General features: G+C 39.8%; 1 protein-coding gene and 1 non-coding gene across 3 annotated transcripts in view; one reads left to right on the top strand and one right to left on the bottom strand.

Annotated features, from left to right (window-relative positions):
* The window catches only part of CMYA5 (cardiomyopathy associated 5), a 97,896-nt gene that overhangs the window by 53,844 nt on the left and 21,768 nt on the right, over positions 1–22,284 (bottom strand). The window lies entirely within an intron of this gene.
* LOC139035781 (small nucleolar RNA SNORA72) lies at positions 9,288–9,419 on the top strand. Its single transcript, XR_011488494.1, has one exon. It is a non-coding gene; the product is annotated as a small nucleolar RNA SNORA72 (small nucleolar RNA).

The following is a 22,284-nucleotide window of genomic DNA, read 5'->3' as shown; positions in this document are numbered from 1 at the left end:
CTCTAGCTGACCTTCTTTACAAGTATCCACTTCCACCGTAAGTCTACCTGATACATTTCTGTTTTAACTAGATAACTCACTGTCCAGTATATCATAGGAACTCTGAGTCAGAGCCATGAGGAAAAATAGTGAATACAGACACATCACAAAAAAACAGCAGCCTACTGTACCCAATTCATCTGTAAACCAGGGGTCACAATAGAATCTACCTTATGGGATTACTGTAAGGATTTAATTCACTAACACACAAGAGATGTGCCTTGCATGTAGTTCAGTTAAGTTCAGTTGCTCAGTCATGTCCAACTCTTTGTGACCCCAATGGACTGCAGCACTCTGGGCTTCCCTGCCCATCACCAACTCCCGGAGCTTGCTCAAACTCATGTCCATTGAGTCAGTGATGCCACCCAACCATCTCAACCTCGGCCGTCCCCTTCTCCTCCTGCCTTCAATCTTTCCCAGCATCAGGGTCTTTTCCAATGAGTCAGCTCTTCACATCAGGTGGCCAAAGTATCAGGTCTTCCATACAATCCTTGGGTCAAAGGAGCCTGCTAGGTCGCTTCAGTCATGTCTGACTCTGCGGCGCTATGGACTGCAGCCCTCCAGGTTCCTCTGTCCACAGGATTTCCCAGGCAAGAATACTGGAGTGGATTGCCATTTCTTTCTCCATCAAAGGAGCCTGGGCATGGTCATATTCAACTGGTTTGGAGAGATGGTCTCCTTGGACTAACCCTTAAGAGATAGCTGGCTTCAGGCTGCCCCTTTGAATTGCCCTTGGGCCTGTCTCAGACTTCACAGCACTCTTCTCTGGAATTTTCTTACACCACCCCACCTCCTCATGCTCATGCCAGTCCTCCATCTACAATCCTCCCCCACCTAAAACTAGCCTTCCTGCGTATTTAAATTCTGTCTCCTCTTCAAGGCTTAGTGTTAAAACCTCCAGTGTACCATCCCTGACCAATTCAGCAGCCTGACCAATTCAGCAGTTATATTTCCTTTAAGTTAAAGATTGAGATAAATAGAAAACTACTAACTGGCTTAAACACAACTTTTCTACAACAAAAAAATCTATGCTCAAAAACCACTACGCATAAGTATTAAATTAAACCACTTCAAAAAAACACACATGATTAAATTTAGGTTTCTTACCAATAATTTATCATCAGTCACTGCTTACATTAGCAGTTCTTATTAATAATTCTGGATACATTTTAGAATTATCCGTAGAGAGATTTTAAAAATACTGATGCCACCCTAAACCCCTTCCCACAGAGACTCTGGCTTAATTATATTGTTCTTCAGTCGCTAAGTTGTGTCTGACTCTTTGCAACCCCATGGACTGCAGCAAGCCAGGCTTCACCATCTCCTATGGTTTGCTCAAACCCACATCCATTGTGTCGATGATGCCATCCAACCATCTCATCCTCTGTTGCCCACTTCTCCTCCTGCCTTCGATCTTTCCAACATCAGGGTCTTTTCCAGTGAGTCAGCCTTTCACATCAGGTGGCCAAAGTATTGGAGCTTCAGCAATCAGTCATCCCAGTGAATACTCAGGGTCTTTAAATACAGGAAGTTTTAAAACCTTCCAAGTGACTCTATTATGCATCCAGAGTTGCAAATCACTGGCCTAAACAACTCTAGCTATGAAACTTAACTAGTGCATGCCTTTTTTGCTTACTCTGAACCCTTTTTAGTTTGTTAGGCTACGCTGAAAGCCAAGACCAGAAATCTTTGCACATACATTCATGTCTCCTTTCTTAAACTTCAGACCTGCCCAGCAGTCAGCTTCAAAGGGCTTCTGGACTGCTCAGATCCTGATCTTCTGAATCCTCACCCACATCCAGGGGCAGTCTGGACACAGCAAGAACGCGAGATGCTGGTCTTCCGTAGCAAGTGGCCACAGCCATTTACCCCAGTGTGCTGAAAACAATTTCATTGTCTACATATGCAGTGAGTAAAAAAGGCTGGAAAGCAGTGGGAAGAACTGACTTCTCCATTTCCCTGGTTCTCTGTTCTCACTTATTTGCTGGGTATTAAACTACTGAACTTAATTAGCAACTGATACCCTATCTTGGTTCTAAACTGAACCTTATTTTCAAATGTTTTTTCAGGTCCTTTTACACACCTAATTAAACTTCTTCCTCAAAATTTTCAACTCCTTCTACCCCTTCTCCCTTCTGTTTAACTTAACAGAAATGGGAAGAAATTAAAAATTAAGGTTATGACATGCAACTGAAAAGTCAGCATTTCAAATGCCCATGATTATAGTAGTATTACAAAAGCAATTATAAATTCAATTTAAAGTTAATTATTGATCATAAATTCAATGTACTCAATCAGAGAAGTTTTCATTACTAGCTAGAATGAGTTCATGACTGCTTAGCAGAATACCCAAATGGTGATCATAAAAAACAGATAAGAAAAAAAAAGAGAGAGAGGCCTACTGAGGTGGATTCACTCATTTACTTATTCATTCACTGATTTATTTCTTCACTTAATAAAATGTTATTTTGTTGTTCAGTTGCTCAATCATGGCCAGTTCTTTGCGACTCCATGGACTGCAGCACGCCAGGCTTCCCTGTCCTTCGCCATCTCCTGCAGCTTGCTCAACCTTATGTCCGTTGAGTTGGTGATGCCATCCAACCATCTTATCCTACGTCGTCCCCTTCTCCTTCTGCTTTTAGTCTTTTCCAGCATCAGGGTCTTTTCTAATGAGTTGGCTCTTCACATCAGGTGGCCAAAGTACTGGAGCTTCAGCTTCAGCAACAATCCTTTCAATGAATATTCAGGGTTGATTTCCTTTAGGATGGACTGGTTGGATCTCCTTGCAGTCCAAGGGACTCTCAAGAGCCTTCTCCAACACCATAGTTCAAAAGCATCAATCCTTCGTTGCTCAGCCTTCTTTATGGTCCAACTCTCATATCCATACATGACTACTGAAAAAAACCATATCTTTGACTATACAGACCTTTGTCAGCAAAGTAATGTCTCTGCTTTCTAATACACTGTCTAGGTTTGTCACAGCTTTTTTTCCAAGGAGAAAGCGTCTTTTCATTTCATGGCTGCAGCCACCATCTACAGGGATTTTGGAGCCAAGAAAATAAAGTCTATCACTGTTTCCATTGTTGCCCCATCTATTTGCCATGAAATGATGGGACCAGATGCCATGATCTTCATTTTTTGAATGTTGAGTTTTAAGCCAGCTTTTCCACTCTCCTCTTTCACCTTCATCAAGAGGTTCTTTAGTTCCTTTTCGCTTTCTCCCATAAGAGTGGTGTCATCTGCATATCTGAGGTTATCGATATTTCTCCCGACAATCTTGATTCCAGCTTGTGCTACATCCAGCCCAGCATTTCACATGATGTATTCTGTATATAAGTTAAATAAGCAGAGTGGTAATATACAGCCGTGATGTACTCCTTTCCCGATTTTGAACCAGTTCACTTTTCCATATCCGGTTCCAACTGTTATTTCTTGATCTGAATACAGGTTTCGCAGGAGGCAGGTAAGGTGGTCTGGTACTCCCATCTCTTGAAGAATTTTCCAGTTTGTTGTGATCCACAGTCAAAGGCTTTAGTGTAGTCAATGAAGCAGAAGTAGATGTTTTTCTGGAATTCTCTTGCTTTTGCTATGATCCAGTAGATGTTGGCAATTGGCCCTCTGATTCCTGTGCCTTTTCTAAATTCAGCTTGAACATCTGGGAGTTCTTGGTTCATGTACTGTTGAAGCCTAGCTTGGAGAATTTTGAGTATTACTTTGCTAGCATGTGAGATGAGTGCAATTGTGCAACAGTTTGAACATTCTTTGGCCTTGCCCTTCTTTGGGATTGGAATGAAAACTGACCTTTTCAAGTCCTGTGGCCACTGCTGAGTTTCCAGATTTGCTGGCACATTGAGTGCAGTGGTGCAGCGGCGGCTGCACGGTGCTGGAGTGGCGAGTGGCCGAGAGGAGACAGCCCAGGTCCAAGGTCAGAGAAACCCCAGCAAGACGTTAGGAGAGGCGAATTTGTGTTTAGAATCAAACCCCATTCCCGCCAGAGATGCTAGAAGGGCTCAAACCCTGTGCACACCAGGACCCAGGGACCCCACAGAGACTGAGACAGAACTGTGTTTGAGCGTCTCCTGTGGAGGTGCGGTCAGCAGTGGGCTGCCGCAGAGACAGGGGCTCTGGGTGCAGCAGACTTGGGTATGGCATAAGCCCTCTTGGAGGAGGTCGCCATTAACCCCACCATAGAGCTGCCAGAACTTAACACAGGACTGGGAAACAGAACCTTGTGCACCAGGACCCAGGGGAAAGGAGCAGTGACCCCACAAGAGACTGACCCAGACCTGCCTGTGAATGTCCAGGAGTCTCCAGCTGAGGCGTGGGTGGGTGGTGGCCTGCTGCAGGGTTGGGGGCACTGAGTGTAGCAGTACATGCGTGGGATCTTTTGAAGGAGGTCGCTATTATCTTCATTACCTCCACCAGAGCTTGGCCCCAGGTAGCAGGGAGGGAACACAGCTCTACCCATCAACAGAAAACTGGATTAAAGGTTTACTGAGCATGGCCCTGCCCATCAGAACAAGAATGAGTTTCCCCCTCAGTCAGTCTCTCCCATCAGGAACCTTCCATAAGCCTCTTATCCTTCTCCATCAGAGGACAGATAGACTGAAAACCACAATCACAGAAAACTAACCAATCTAATAACATGGACCACAGCCTTGTCTAACTCAATAAAACTATGAGCCATGCAGTGTAGGGCCACCCAAGACGGGTCATGGTGGAGAATTCTGACAAAATGTGGTCCACTGGAGAAGGGAATGGCAAACCACTTCAATATTCTTGCCTTGAGAACCCCATGAACAGGATGAAAAGGCAAAAAGATAGGACACTGAAAGATGAACTCCCCAGGTTGGTAGGTGCCCAACATGCTACTGGAGATCAGTGGAGAAATAACTCCAGAAAGAATGAAGGGATGGAACCAAAGCAAAAACAATACCCAGTTGTGGATGTGACTGGTGATAGAAGCAAGGTCTGATGCTGTAAAGAGCAATATCACATAGGAACCTGGAATGTTAGGTCCATGAATCAAGGCAAATTGGAAGTGGTCAAACAGGAGATGGCAAGAGTGAACGTCAACATTCTAGGAATCAGCGAACTAAAACAGACTGGAATGGGTGAATTTAACTCAGGTGGCCATTGTATCCACTACTGTGGGCAAGAATCCCTTTGAAGAAATGGAGTAGCCATCACGGTCAACAAGAGAGTCCGAAATGCAGTACTTGGATACAATCTCAAAAACAACAGAATGATCTCTGTTCGTTTCCAAGGCAAACCATTCAATATCATGGTAATCCAAGTCTATGTCCGACCAGTAATCCTGAAGAAGCTGAAGTTGAACGGTTCTATGAAGACCTACAAGACCTTTTAGAACTAACACCTCAAAAAGATGTTCTTTTCACTATAGGGGACTGGAATGCAAAAGTAGGAAGTCAAGAAACACCTGGAGTAACAGGCAAATCTGGCCTTGAAGTACAGAATGAAGCAGGGCAAAGGCTAACAGAGTTCTGCCAAGAGAATGCACTGGTCATAGCAAACACCCTCTTCCAGCAACACAAGAGAAGACTCTACACATGGACACCACCAGATGGTCAATACCGAAATGAGACTGATTATATTCTTTGCAGCCAAAGATGGAGAAGCTCTATACAGTTGGCAAAAACAAGACCGGGCGCTGACTGTGGCTCAGATCATGAACTCCTTATTGCCAAATTCAGACTTAAATGGAAGAAAGTAGGAAAAACCACTAGACCATTCAGGTATGACCTAAATCAAATCCCTTACGATTATACAGTGGAAGTGACTAATAGATTTAAGGGACTAGATCTGATAGACAGAGTGCCTGATGAACTATGGACAGAGGTTCGTGACATTGTATAGGAGACAGGGATCAAGACCATCCCCAAGAAAAAGAAATGCAAAAAAGAAAAATGTCTGTCTGAGGAAGCCTTACAAATAACTGTGACAACAAGAGAAGTGAAAAGCAAAGGAAAAAAGGAAAGTTATACCCATTTGAATGCAGGGTTCCAAAGAATACCTAGGAGAGATAAGAAAGCCTTCCTCAGTGATCAATGCAAAGAAATAGAGGAAAATAGTAGAATGGGAAAGACTAGAGATCTCCTTAAAAAATTAGAGATACCAAGGGAACATTTCATGCAAAGATGGGCTCAATAAAGGACAGAAATGGTATGGACCTAACAGAAGCAGATGTTACCAAGAGGTGGCAGCAATACACAGGAGAACTGTACAAAAAAGATCTTCACGACCCAGATAATCATGATGGTGTGATCACTCACCTAGAGCCAGACATCCTGGAATGTGAAGTCAGGTGGGCCTTAGGAAGCATCACTACAAACAAAGCTAGTGGAGGGGATGGAATTCCAGCTGAGCTATTTCAAATCGTAAAAGATGATGCTGTGAAAGTGTTGCACTCAATATGCCAGCAAATTTGGAAAACTCAGCAGTGGCCACAGGACTGGAAAAGGTCAGCTTTCATTCTAATCACTAAGAAAGGCAATGCCAAAGAATTCTCAAACTACCACACAATTGGACTCATCTCACACACTAGCAAAGTAATGCTCAAAATTCTCCAAGCCAGGCCTCAACAATAAGTGAACTGTGAACTTCCAGGTGTTCAAGCTGGTTTTAGAAAAGGCAGAGGAACCAGAGATCAAATTGCCAACATCTGCTGGATCATCAAAGAACACAAGAGAGTTCCAGAAAAACATCTACTTCTGCTTTATTGACTATGCCAAAGCCTTTGACTATGTGGATCACAATAAACAGTAGAAAATTCTGAAAGAGATGAGAATACCAGACCACCTGACCTGCCTCTTGAGAAACCTGTATGCAGGTCAGGAAGCAACAGTTACAACTGGACATGAAACAACAGACTGGTTCCAAATAAGAAAAGGAGTATGTCAAGGCTGTATATTGTCACCCTGCTTATTAAACTTATATGCAGAGTACATCATAAGAAACGCTGAGCTGGAGGAAGCATAAGGTGGAATCAAGATTGCCTGGAGAAATATCAATAACCTCAGATATGCAGATGACACCACCCTTATGGCAGAAAGTGAAGAGGAACTAAAAAGCCTCTTGATGAAAGTGAAAGAGGAGAGTGAAGAAGTTGGCTTAAAGCTCAACATTCAGAAAACTAAGATCATGGTATCCAGTCCCATCAGTTCATGGCAAATAGATGGGGAAACAGTGGAAACAGCGGCAGACATTATTTTTGGGGGCTCCAAAATCACTGCAGATGGTGACTACAGCCATGAAATTAAAAGAGGCTTACTCCTTGGAAGGAACGTTATGACCAACCTAGACAGCATACTAAAAAGCAGACATCACTTTGCCAACAAAGGTCCATCTAGTCAAGGCTATGGTTTTTCCAGTAGTCATGTATGGATGTGACAGTTGGACTATAAAGAAAGCTGAGGGCCAAAGAATTGATGCCTTTGAACTGTGGTGTTGGAGAAGACTACTGAGAGTCCCTTGGACTGCAAGGAGATCCAACCAGTCCATCCTAAAGGAGATCATTCCTGAGTGTTCAATGGAAGGACTGATGTTGAAGCTGAAACTTCGATACTTTGGCCATCTGATGCAAAGAACTGACTCACTGGAAAATACCCTAATGCTGGGAAAGATTGAAAGTGGGAGGAGAAAGGGACGACAGAGGATGAGATGGTTGGATGGCATCACTGACTCAATGGACATGAGTTTGAGTAAACTCTGGGATTGGTGATGGACAGGGAAGCCTGGCGTGCTGCAGTCCATGGGGTCGCAAAGAGCCCGACACAACTGAGCAACTAAACTGAACTGAACTGAGTGTAGCACTTTAATAGCCTCATCTTTTAGGATTTGAAATCCTAATTGGAGGTGATGGGATTCCTGATGAACTATTTCAAATTCTAAGAGATGAGGCTGTTAAAGAGCTGCACTTGATATGCCAGCAAATTTGGAAAATGCAGCAGTGGCCAGAGGACTAGAAAAGGTCAGGTTTCATTCCAAACTCAAAGAAGGGCAAGGTCAAAGAGTGCTCAAACTACTGCATAATTACATTCATTTCACATGCTAGCAAAGTAAGAAAATTTTATTTTATTGAGTCTAAATACTAGAAATACATAAAAACACAGAACCATCTTTCAGGAAATTCAGTATCTAACAGGGAGACAGAACTAGACATTTTAATAGAGTGGGGTTAGTTCACCTACAGAAGATAGGCAAGATACAATGAGAACATAAGGAAGGAAAGACCAGAGAGGAAAGATACTTGCATTGGAATTTTAAGAAGACATAGGAGCTTGCCAAACGGATGAGGAGAGGTGGTACTGCAAGGATGGGAAGGTCATTCCAGGGAAATGTCACAGAATATGGAAAAGCATACTTATGAATAAATCAGTTTGGCTCACAGAGAAACCCGAAGTTTTTTGGGATGTCTGGATCACTGGACGGGAACAAAGGAACAGAAGGATAACAGAGCCAACAGGATCAGAGAATAACTATATTAGTGTTTTAAAGTCATATTCAAGTATTCAACTTACACTCAGCGTGAAGAAACTATTCTCTTAACAGGAGATCAGTGGTTCCCGTAGAGTTCAGAAGTGTTTGTTACTCAAGAACACAAGTGCTCTCATCTATGCAAAGATATATATATATATATATATATAAATGTTCTATAATTAACAGTATTGGCTATGAACATGATCTTATTCAATCTCCTCTGATTCTCACAAAACAACCTTCTGATTATTACTCAGCTTCCCATGCAGATTTATCTAAGAGAGTGAGGAGAAATACATCTTAATGACCTGGGGAGCTCACATCCTTCCTTCTTCCAAAGTTGAGCAAGGAGAAGGTTCAACAGATCTGAGTTAGATCCAGGCAAGAACAGACTGATACCTGAGTTGAGTGCCAAAGATTCCTTCCTCCTTTTGAGGATAAACTTTATCTAATTTCCTCTGTTCTTATTTGTTAACAGAGATTTTTCATAATGAATGAATGTTATATTTTATTATACAACTTTAAAACAACTATAAAAATGACCATATTTATTACTCTGTTAATGTAGTAAATTACAATGATTGATTTCCAGATGTCAAAGCAACCCTTAACTCCTGAAATTACTTCAATATGGTTGTTATGTATCATACTTTTCATATTAAAAAGCTGAATTTTGTTAAGAACTTTGCTCCTATGTTCATGAATAACTGGCCTGTAATCTCCTTCCTTACAATTTGCTTGTCGGGTCTTTTTTTAAATCAAGATTGTGCTGCCTCTTGTAATAATCAGAACAGGCTAAACTTTTGCTATGTCAGGACCACATGTGTGTCCCCAGATCTAATTTTTTCCCTGTGTCTGGTTTATAAAGGCTGAGGATAACCGCCGCCCCCCACCCCCAGAAAATATTGTGCTGCCTCTAAGAACCAATTGTGAAATGTTCTCTCACTATTCTCTGGAAGATTTCATGGAAGATTATGTTATTTCTCTCTTGAGTGTTCGGCAGATTTTACTGATGAAGTCATCTGAATCTGTAGTCTTGTCTACAGTAAAGTTTTAATTAGCAATTTATTTAATAGTTATATGACTACATGGAATTTCTTTTGTGTCAGTTTTGATATGCTGCATTTTTCTGAGAATTGACATATTTAACCTAAATTTTAAAAATCATTGGATTAAATTTGTTCATAGTATCCTCTCAGGATCTCTTAAGTTTTTGTGAGACCCAAATTGTGTCCATTTTTTCAATTCTGATTTGCGTCTCTTCTTTGTTCTCTGTATCTATAACTTTTGTCTTTGTCTTGTTTGTTCATGTGTTTTGTTTTGCGATTCCACATATAAGTGAAGCTATACAGTACTTGTCTTTCTCCGTCTGACTTATTTCATTTAGCGTAATACCCTTTAGGTCAATCCGTGTTGTTGCAAATGGCAAGATTTCACTCTTTTTATGGCTGGGTAATATTCCATTACGTATACCACATACATCACATCTTCTTGATTTGCTCATCTATTAATGGGCACGTAGGTTGCTTTCATATCTCAGCTATTGTAAATAAAGCTGTAATGAACATAGGGGTGCAGATATCTTTTTGAACTGGTGTGTTTTTTTTTTTCAGATAAATACCTGCTGGATTTGTGGGATAGAACTGCTGGATTGTATGATAATTCTATTTTTAATTTTTTGAGGGACGTCCACACTGTTTTCCATAGTGACCGCACCAATTTACATTCCCACCAACAGGGCACAGGGGTTCTCTTTCCTCCACAACCTCACCAACACTTATTTGTTGTCTTTTTGATACTGGCCATTCGGATAGTTGTGAAGTGATACCGCACTATGTTTTTGATTTGCATTTCCCTGATGATGTGTAATGGTGAATATCTTTTATGAGCCTACTGACCATCTGAATGTCTTCTTTGGAAAAATGCCTATTCGGAATCTCTGCCAACATTTTTTTTGTCCATGCTATGCAACATGCAGGATCTTAGTTCCCTAAGCAGGAATTGAACCCATGCCTTCCACAGTGGAAGCAGAGTCTTAACCACTGGGCTACCAGGGAAGTCCCCCTCTGCCTATTTTTTAAGCTAGTTGAATAGTCTGTTTGTTTTTTTGATGTGGAGTTGTATGCATTCTTTATATATTTTGGGAATTAACCTCTTATCAAATATATCATTAACAAATATCCTCTCTCATTCAGTAGGTGGTCTTTTCATTTTGTTGACAGTTCCCTTGTGATTTTTAGTTTGATGCATTTTTGCTTTAGTTTATTTTTGTTTTTGTATTTGCTTATTTTCGTTTGTGTTTCCTTTGCCTTAGGAGACATACCAAAAAGTATTGCTAAGGTCAGTGTCAAAGAGCATGCTTGCATGCTAAGTCACTTCAGTCATGCCCAACTCTTTGCGACCCTATAGGCCACAGCGTGCCAGGCTTCTCTGTCCATGAGATTCTCCAGGCATGAATACTGGAGTGAGTTGCCATGCCCTCCCCCAAGGGATCTTACCGACCCAGGGACCCAAACCCACATCTGCACTGGCAGGCAGATTATTCACCACGATTGCCACCTGGGAAGTCAAAGGAGCTACTGCCTGTTTCCTTTTAGAAGACACATGGTTTCAGATCTTACATCTAATTCTTTAATCCATTTATTTTGTATACATGGTGGGAGGAAGTAGTCCAATATGATTTTTTTTTGCATGCAGCTGTCGTTTTCCCAACACTATTTTTTTTTTTGATTTGCATTCTCATATGCAAGCAGTTTTCCTAATTGTTTTTTTTCCATTTATTTTTATTAGTTGGAGGCTAATTACTTTACATCATTGCAATGGTTTTTGTCATACATTGAAATGAATTAGCCATGGATTTACATGTATTCCCCATCCCGGTCCCCCCTCCCACCTCCCTCTCCACCGGATCCCTCTGGGTCTTCCCAGTGCACCAGGCCCGAGCACTTGTCTCATGCACCCAACCTGGGCTGGTGATCTGTTTCACCCTAGATAATATACATGTTTCGATGCTGTTCTCTTGAAACATCCCACCCTCGCCTTCTCCCAGAGTCCACAAGTCAGTTCTATACATCTGAGTCTCTTTTTCTGTTTTGCATACAGGGTTATCGTTACCATCTTTCTAAATTCCATATATATGTGTTAGTATACTGTAATGGTCTTTATCTTTCTGGCTTACTTCGCTCTGTATAATGGGCTCCAGTTTCATCCATCTCATTAGAACTGATTCAAATGAATTCTTTTTAATGGCTGAGTAATATTCCATGGTGTACATGTACCACAGCTTCCTCATCCATTCATCTGCTGATGGGCATCTAGGTTGCTTCCATGTCCTGGCTATTATAAACAGTGCTGCGATAACATTGGGGTGCATGTGTCTCTTTCAGATCTGGTTTCCTCGGTGTGTATGCCCAGAAGTGGGATTGCTGGGTCATATGGCAATTCTATTTCCAGCTTTTTAAGAAATCTCCATACTGTTTTCCATAGTGGCTGTACTAATTTGCATTCCCACCAACAGTGTAAGAGGGTTCCCTTTTCTCCACACCCTCTCCAGCATTTATCGCTTGTAGACTTTTGGATAGCAGCCATCCTGACTGGTGTATAATGGTACCTCATTGTGGTTTTGATTTGCATTTCTCTGATAATGAGTGATGTTGAGCATCTTTTCATGTGTTTGTTAGCCATCTGTATGTCTTCCTTGGAGAAATGTCTGTTTAGTTCTTTGGCCCATTTTTTGATTGGGTCATTTATTTTTCTGGATCCCAACACTATTTATTAAAGAGGCTGTCTTTTGCTTGTTGTATATTCTTGCCTCTTGCATCATAGAGCAAATGACCATATGAGTTTATTTCTGGGCTCCCAGTTTTATTCCACTGATCTGTGTGTCTGTTTTTGTGCTGGTAACATATTGCTTTGATTTCTATAGCTTTGTAGGATAGTTTGAAACTAGGGCATGTGATATCTCCAGCTTTGTTCTTTTTTCTCAAGATTGCTTTGGCTATTCATGGTTCCACACAAGTTTTAGATCTTTCATGGTTCCACACAAGTTTTAGAACTATTTTTTTCTAGTTCTGTGAAAAATGCCTTTGGTATTTTGATAGGAATTACATTGAATATTGATAGGAATTACATTGTAGGTTGCTTTGGGTAGTATGGTCATTTTAATAATATTAATTCTTTCAATTCATAAGCACGGTATATCTTTCCCATCTGTGTTGTCTTCAATTTCTTTCATCAGTACATTATAGTTTTCTGAGTACAGGTATTTCACATTCTTAGTTAGATTTATTCCTAGGTATTTTATTTTTTGATGCAATTATAAATTGGATTGTTTTGTTTTTTTTTGTTTGTTTGTTTTCTTTCTAATAGTTCATTGTTCGTGTATGGAAAAGCAATATATTTCTGAATATTAGTTTTGTATCCTGCAGTTTTATTCACCGATGAGTTCTGCTGGACTTTGGTGGCATCTTGAGGGTTTTCTAGGTACAGCATTACACCATCTGCAAACAGTGGCACTTGTACTTCTTTCTTTGCAATTTGAATTCTTTTTGTTTCTTTTTTCTAATTTGATTGCAGTAGCTAGGACTTTGAATACTATGTTGAATAAAAGTGGTGAGAATGGGTATCCTTGTATTCTTCCTGATATTAAAGAAAATACTTTCAGTTTTTCACTGTTGAGGATGATGTTAGTTGTGGGCTTGTCATATGTAGCCTTTATTGTGTTGAGGTATATTCTTGCTATACCCAATTTGCTGAGAGGGTATTTTTAAAATTATAAATGTATGTTGAATTTTGTCAAAAGCTTTTTTTGCATCTACGTGATTTTTATTCTTCAATTTGTGAATATGGTGTATCACATGGATTTATTTTTGGATACTGAACCATTCTTGCATCTCTGGGATAAATCCCTCTTGATCATGGTGTATGATCCTTTTAAAATATGACTGAATTTGTTTACTAAAATTTTATTGAGGATATATGATTTTTTTAAGATGTTGATCTCTTAATTTCAATCACATTTTATAAATCTTACATTTTTACTCCCCTTCCCCCAGCACACACATTTAATGCTTTTCCTTTCAATACTTTAAATACATCATGCCAATTCCTTCTGGCCTGCAGAGTTTCTGCTGAAACTGATCTGAGAGCTTTATGAAAGTTCCCTTGTACATAACGTTGATTTTCCCTTGCTGCTTTTAGTATTCTGTCTTTAATTTTTGCCTTTTTAATTATAATGTGTCTTGGTGTAGTCCTCTTTAGGGTGATCTTGACTGGGACTCTCTTCACTTCTTGGACATGGATGTGTTTCTTTTCCTTGGTTAGTGAAGTTTTCAACTATTATGTTCTCTGACCCTTTCTCTTCTTCTGTGGCTCCTATAATGTGAATGTTAGTATGCTTGATATTGCCCTAGAGGTCTCTTAAACTGTCCCTATATTTTAAAATTCTTTTTACTGTTCAGGTTGAGTGATTTCCACTACTCTGTCTTCCAGTTTGCTGATCTGTTCCTCTGTATCATCTAATTTACTGTTGATTAGCTCTAGTGTATTTTTATTTCAATTATTATATTCTTCAACTGTGTTTGTTTTTTCTTTATATTTTCTAACTCTTAGAAGCTTCTGATTGCTCACTGTGTTCATCCATTCTTCTCCCAAGTTCTTTTAACATCATTATGATCATTACCTTGAACTGTTTGTAAGACATATTGCTTATCTCCATTTCACTTAGTTATTCTTCTGGGGTTTTACCTTATTCCTTCATTCAGAACATATTCTCTGTCACTTCATTTTGCCTGATTCTCTGTTTTTATTTCTATGTATATGGTTTGTTGTATTTTTAAGTTCTAGAATTTCCACTCTACTGTTTACAGTTCTCTGACAAGAGTTCTCAATCTTGCCTTTTATATCCATGTTCCTACCAATAACTTAAGCATTAAATAAGTACAATCCCCCTCCATGAGCCCTTTCCTTTCCATAAAAGTCCAGCTATGCCCTAATAAGTATGACTCTGTGAGATAAGAACTTGAAGGAATTGTGTGCTATGCTACTTCTTCATTTCTAAAATTTCCCTTAATAAACCCTATATTTGCATTGTGTGGCATAGTAGTATGTATATGTTCATGCCCCTTTGTATAGTAAGGATGGAATGTGATAATCCCTTAATAGTGTTTTGGTATGCTTGCCAATAATACTCTTATATACCACTGCTTAATTGACATTATGCTTTCTAAATTATTTTGAGTTGTATAAATATAAATTATTTCTCAAAAGACAAATTTTATTAAATGTGCTGGAAAAATCTAACTTTTGAAGTTTCAAAATGAAGGATGAGGTCCTGAAATATGACCATGTCAAAAAGTCCTTGTTCCTGTTTAAGCAGTTTCACTTTAGCTGAAACTGTAACTAGTAACTTTTTGAAAATTAATAATCAATCACGAATGGAAAAAGCCTTGTAGTTTTATACTGTTTCTCATTTTACAAGTGAGGGAACCAAAGAAAGGTCATACATATATATCCAAACTGAAACTTTTAAGGAGGAAAATGGTTATTAAAGAGGAGCTACCAAAATAATAATTTCCCTTATCATATTTGTTTTGAATTGGCACTTTCATTTTTCATGAAAAGAAATAAAAACTACACTTCTGAAGAAGAGAAACAGGTCCTCAAACTATTTTTATCTGAAGGCTGAGATTTATAACTTTTATATTTTATTTTTCTTAGACTAAAGATTTGTATTTTAGGAACTGGTAGTCCCTTCCTCTGACCACCAGTTTTAGTGACATTAATGTTCTTTATAGGAATATAACTATGAACAATACCTTGGATTTTTATGATGTCTTGTTCTTCTCTCAAGTGCAGCACTCATAGTACACTCACAAGAAGTGTATTAAACAAAAGAAAGTAATAGATAGGATCTTCTCCTACTAAATCTGCTAAAATGCATTTAGTATCAATTATTATAACACAGCAATGAAGTGATATATGATCTTGCTTATGTTGCAAACTTTGAAAACATGCTTTTAAAATCCTAAAATGATAAGCAGGTTTGTGATCTTATAATATGATCTGTTAGCATTGTATGTGGGTCCCGAAAAAAGAACCAAGAGGTCTTAAAAGCATATTCACTAATTCTACAATTAATATTTCACTAAGAATTAATTGAATAACCATATTCTTAGCAGAAAATTAACCTATGCATTGCTGAACAAAAGTAATATAAAATAGTACAGGTTAAAAGTAGCTTATAAGCCATTAGAGACTGCAAAAAAATCCCTAAACCACGCATGAAAAAATTATACAGCTTATCATGCCCTGGAGATCAGTCCTGGGTGTTCATTGGAAGGACTGATGCTGAAGCTGAAACTCCAAAACTTTGGCAACCTCATGCAAAGAGTTGATTCATTGGAAAAGACCCTGATGCTGGGAGGGATTGGGGGCAGGAGGAGAAGGGGACGACAGAGGATGAGATGGCAGGATGGCATCACCGACTCGATGAGCATGAGTCTGAGTAAACTCCGGGAGTTGGTGGACAGGGAGGCCTGGTGTGCTGCGATTCATGGAATTGCAAAGAGTTGGATACGACTGTGCGACTGAACTGAACTGAACTGAATATAAAGTGTTCACTTTGTGACATAATAAAGACCACTTGAGTTCACTGTGGATGAGAAGAGTAAGTATTTTATTCTCCCAGTGACCAGAAATTTTATGACTGTACTTTAGGGCCCCATACTATCTGAAGCGCCGTCATCTTCCTAGCTTCCCCTTCCAATCCTCCCCTTCATGAATCCTGTGCTCCGGCCAAACACTGGCTTTACCCCACATGCTTTGCTTACATCCTTCTCTTCACTTGAAATGAATCATCTCTGCTTCTAATTTTACAGCCTTCAGAGAGCAGCTCATACATCAACCTCTCCATGTAGCTGTCAATGGTTCTTCAGGACAAAAGTAATTTTCTTCCTCTGAAATTCTAGAATCCTCATGTAATCTTCTATGACATTTACCATCATACATTAGAGTTATTTTTCACATATCTTAGCTACTCTACAAGGCTGTAAACTACCTGTGAGCAGGGATCGTATCATTTAGCAATTCTTTCAGGAGCTCTCCTGCTGTGAAATCTTTTCAAAACATTCTCCAAGCTAGGCTCCAACGGTATGTGAACTGTAAATTTCCAGATGTTCAAGCTGGATTTAGAAAAGGCAGAGGAACCAGAGGTCAAATTGCCAACATCTGTTGGATCATCCAAAAGGCAAGAGAGTTCCAGAAAAACATCTATTTCTGCTTTATTGACTATGCCAAAGCCTTTGACTATGTGGATCACAATAAACTGTGGAAAATTCTGAAAGAGACCACCTGACCTGCCTTCCAAGAAATCTGCATGCAGGTCATGAAGCAACAGTTAGAACTGGACATGGAACAACAGACTGGTTCCAAATAGGAAAAAGAGTACGTCAAGGCTGTATATTGTCATGCTGCTTATTTAACTTATACGCAGAGTACATCATGAGAAATGCTAGGCTGGATGAAGTACTAGCTGGAATCAAGATTGCTGGGAGAAACATCAATAACCTCAGATATGCAGATGACACTACCCTTATGGCAGAAAGTGAAGAACTAAAGAGCATCTTAATGAAAGTGAAAGAGGAGAGTGAGAAAGTTGACTTAAAACTCAATATTCAGAAAACTAAGATCATGGCATCTGGTCCCATTACTTCATAGCAAATAGATGGGGAAACAGTGTCAGACTTTATTTTTGGGGGCTCCAAAATCACTGCAGATGGTGACTGCAGACATGAAATTAAAAGATGCTTGCTCCTTGGAAGAAAAGTTATGACCAACCTAGGCAGCATATTAAAAAGCAGAGACATTATTTTGCCAACAAAGGTCCATATAGTCAAAGCTATGGTTTTTCCAGTAGTCATGTACAGATGTAAGAGTTGGACTATAAAGAAAGCTGAGCACCAAAGAATTGATGTTTCTGAACTGTGGTGTTGGAGGAGACTCTTGAGAGTCCCTTGGACTGCAAGGAGATCCAACCAGTCCATCCTAAAGGAGATCAGTCCTGAGTGTTCATTGGAAGGACTGATGTTGAAGCTGAAACTCCAATACTTTGGCCACCTGATGTGAAGAGCTGACTCATTTGAAAAGAACCTGATGTTGGGAAAGAAGGCAGGAGGAGAAGGGGATGACAGAGGATGAGGTGGTTGGATGGCATCACTGACTCAATGGACGTGAGTTTGAGTAAACTCCGGGAGTTGGAGATGAACAGGGAAGCCTGGTGTGCTGCAGTCCATGGGGTCGCAAAGAATCAGACACGACTGAGCAACTGAACTGAATAACAACTGAAACCAGGATAAAACCTTTGGAATAATCACAGCTGATCCTTAGTAAAAATGCAACTCAAAATGATGGGTATTAGGAGGCTCAAGAGGAAGGAGATATACATGTATATACTTATAGCTGATTTGCATTGTCGTACAGCAGAAACCAACACAACATTGTAAAGCAATTATTCTCCAACTAACGATAAAGAAAAAATTTTTAAATAATGGGAATTATTAGATAGGAGTCTGCTATGAGGGATGGTTAACTTGCCTTAGGCATCAGTCTGTTTTACAGAGAAATCAGGGCGCTTTGGTTACACCAGCCAATTAGGTTTAATGGAAAGTAACTTTAAAAAGCTCATATTTCTTTCTGTTTCATTTCTAGTTTCCACTCATCTATACCCACGAAATTTCTGTTTTAGATAATTTCAAAACTATGAAACATTCCCTTTCAACTGATTTCACATTGAAGCCCAAGGTCAAGATTCATTCATCCAACTATTTATTGAGCTACAATTGTGTACTAATTACTATGTTAAACACGATTTTTTTTTTTTTTTTTTTAACAGCAAGACAACCATTTGGTGCAAATTTTCTAAAAGATCTTTACAGTCACTTTGGATTAACCAATTTGGTCTGAGCTATAGATTTACAGCAGAAGTATAAGTTAACATTTTCTTATTTTGCTTTCTTGAAACCTAAATTATTTCAATGTTGCCACTAGAGGAAGCTCAACAGTAATGCAAGTGAGGTGCTTGCCTCAGTCCTCACCTTTATACGAGCACCACTAGACAACATCAGCATTCCCCAGCCTAGCCTGAGAACACTCAGCGTGTGAATGTTTTCCTGCTTCATCTACACAAGTGCATATGAGTAAACTCTAGTCACATCTTTTTAGCTTCTTTAAAGGAGTCTTTCAATCTGTAAAATATCTTAAAATATATGATAGCAATTTATTTCAACTTATTAGCTGGGACACTAATTTCTCATTCCAGGTGTTCCTTTCCATATGGAAGGACATCTATTAGTGTAACACTCCTTCCTAGCTAGCTTCCCTCTATCTCTTCCCCAATTCTACTCTGTTAATTCTACTATTAAATACACAAGGTAGGTTCTTATGTGGAGAAGCCTGTATGTTTTCAGAGATGATGACTAGGTATATAAGTCCATTCATTTCTGAGATTTGGTATTAGAAAGCACATTGGTGTCCTACACCTAAGCCACATTTTTTGATATTAGCTTTATCAGTAATAAAGTTGATGTTTTGGTCTCTACCTGCTATTCCTTTGATTACTTATCACTTGTTTCAGATCTTAAGCAGGGAAAAGAGGTAATTTTACTTGCCAAAGTCCAATATAAATAAATGAACACATGTACTGCAGTTGGTAAAGCCCAAAGGACATCACTGGACAGCAAGAACAGATATGACAGCTAACCTATATGCCTGTCAGTATTCAACATAAACTGATATGGGGACCTATCAGACAGAGAAATTCGCCAGTCAGAACTCTGCAACACAATATGCTGATGGCACAGCCATCCCCTTCATAAGCACACAGCCATGTGTCTCTTTATAAGAACACGCTTTAAGAACTTTGTAACTACAATAGTTGACACAACGCTTTATAAGCAACACAGACAAATTTTTTAAATGTGCTATCCATGGTCAATGATAAATAATGGTCCAGCCATGGCAAAAAACTGTCCATAAATGGAAAGAATAAAGATTGACAATATGACAGATTATGCAAAAAAAGAAAAAAAAAACAGTAGTCATGTACAGATGTGAGAGATGGACCATAAAGAAGGCTGAGCAATGAAGAATTGATGCTTTCGGACTATGGTGTTGGAGAAGACTCTTGAGAGTCCCTTGGACAGCAAGGAGATCAAACCAGCCAATCCTAAAGGACATCAGTCCTGAATATTCATTGGAAGGACTGATGCTGAAGCTGAAGCTCCAGTATTTTGGCCACCTGATGTGAAGAGCTGACTTGTTAGAAAAGACTCTGATGCTGGGAAAGATGGAGGGCAAAAGAAGAGGGTGACAGAAGATGAGATGGTTGACTGGCATCATTGACATAATGAATATGAGTTTGAGCAAACTCTGGGAGCTAGTGAAGGACAGGGAAGCCTGGTGTGCTGCAGTTCATGGGGTTGCAAAGAAGTGGACACAATTTAGCAACTGCGCAACAACAATGCAAAAAGATAATAGCTGGTATTCTTAAATACCTCAGGTTACTCTGGTTTAGGGCCATGTTAGCTCTGAGACTAATTCTGCTGCCACCAGCTAACAGGAAGAAGGAAACCTGGATTCTAGTGCTTGCTTGGATGCTTACGCACTGTCTTGATTTTCAGCATGTAAACAAAACAAAGTCTCTATCTCAAGTTGCTTAAATTTTATCAGAGGGGAAGACAGAGAATGAACAAATGTTAGGTGGTGATAAATGCTATGAAGAAAATAAAACAGGATAAATGGGATAGAGGGCAATGGTTATGATTTGGAATGCTATATTATATATAGAAGGTGGTCAAGGATGACCTCACAATGAAAGAGATATTTGAGCAGAGATTTGAAGGCAGTGAGCATGCAAATATTAATAGTAGGAGAAACAGCAGAGCAAACAACAGCATTAAAGTTGCTAAGATGACACTGCTTGTCAAACATGAACAGTAAAAATGGGAATGTATTGGAGTATAGCAAGCAGAAGGAGAGATGAGTTCAGAAAAGTATGCAGGAGTCAGTTCACTTGAGCTTATAGTGTTTCACTCCAATGGACTGTCAGCCCTGCCATCTTCTAGCAACTCAGAGATGGGCAGCTCCTCAGGCTGGTTGAGGTTCATTTATCCTCCTACCCTTCCTCAAGCAGGAATTTGAATCTTAAGCAGAGTGACTAGAATGGCACCTGGGCCAGATACTCAGTCTTTCTCGTTCCCTGGACTCCACCCAGCACTCTCTTGGCTCCTGCTGGGTTCTCCAGTCTACCTGTGAGCTCTTTAAAGTTCTTCTAATAGATTCCATTCTCTGCTGGCATACAAAAAGTTGTTTCTTTGCTCACTATGAGAGATGGCTAACTTTCTACTGCTCTTGAGGGGCTTACAGAGAAGTCCCCATTTTCCAGCCTCCCTTGAGGTAGCTGTGGTTGGATGGCAGCCAAGTCATGGAGTTCTAGTCAATGGAAAGTGAGCCCTAGTAATGTAGGCCATTTCTAAGTAGGATTGTTAAGATCTCCCAGGAGTGATCCTCTGCAGTTTTTCCCATGCACAGCTTGAAGCATGGCAACCTTAAATGCCACATACTGAAGAAATCAGAGCTATAAGAGCTAAGGTGCCTCAGTCCCCGAGTCACTACTTGGAGGAGAGCTGCCTAACCGGGAATACCTGCAGTGCACTTTTAATTGAGTTCAAGAGGAACTTTTATTACACTAAGTCACTGAGATCTGGTTTGTTACAGCAGCCAGAGCTATCTTATCTAATACCTCTTATCTAAACCCTAACTACACCTCTCAGTCATCATTAAACACTTCACTCCAACATTAAACATCTGTACTACTTGGCACAGAAAATATTTTTTGAGATATACAGAAATATAAAGTTAATTTTTATTACATAAGTAAATGAAAATACTCTCATCATTAAAAATTAATCTAACATTGATAGACAAAAAGTCTCCCATAACTACCACAAAACTCCTATTCCAGTCCTATAACCAGAGATAATGCAGTTAATCAGTAACATTTTGCAGATAAAACAAAAACTGAGCCTAGTAAAATAAATAATGGAAATTTCACTTTTAAATTCTAACAGGTACTCATACTGTGCAAAGTAATAGGAATCTTAGAAGAGTAACAGAATGTCTATCTGCTACTGGGAGGTGTTATAGGACCCATCAGAACAATGAAATTATAGAAGTCACTTATCTGCCCAGAGTTAACGGAGTAATCTGAATTTTGGAGTGAGTAATCAATTGAGAGTCCCTTGGACTGCAAGGAGATCCAACCAGTCCATCCTAAAGGAGATCAGTCCTGGGTGTTCATTGGAAGGACTGATGCTGAAGCTGAAACACCAGTAGTTTGGCCACCTCATGCAAAGAGTTGACTCATTGGAAAAGACCCTGATGCTGGGAGGGATTGGGGGCAGGAAGAGAAGGGGACGACAGAGGATGAGATGGCTGGATGGCATCACCAACTCAATGGGCATGAGTTTGAGTAAACTCCGGGAGTTGGTGATGGACAGGGAGGCCTGGCGTGCTGCGATTCATGGGGTCGCAAAGAGTCGGACACGACTGAGCGACTGAACTGAACTGAACCAATTTATAAAAACTTAAGGAGGATCTACCCAGCCAGAGTCTGGCCAAGAGCTGGGGGTTATGTCTCAACTGAACAAACTACAGGCAGACATTCATTTGAATCCCCCAAAGAGAAATATA

Source organism: Odocoileus virginianus, chromosome 6, assembly GCF_023699985.2.
Source record: "Odocoileus virginianus isolate 20LAN1187 ecotype Illinois chromosome 6, Ovbor_1.2, whole genome shotgun sequence".
Lineage (NCBI taxonomy): Eukaryota > Metazoa > Chordata > Mammalia > Artiodactyla > Cervidae > Odocoileus > Odocoileus virginianus.
This window is presented reverse-complemented; position numbering and strand designations above follow the sequence as displayed.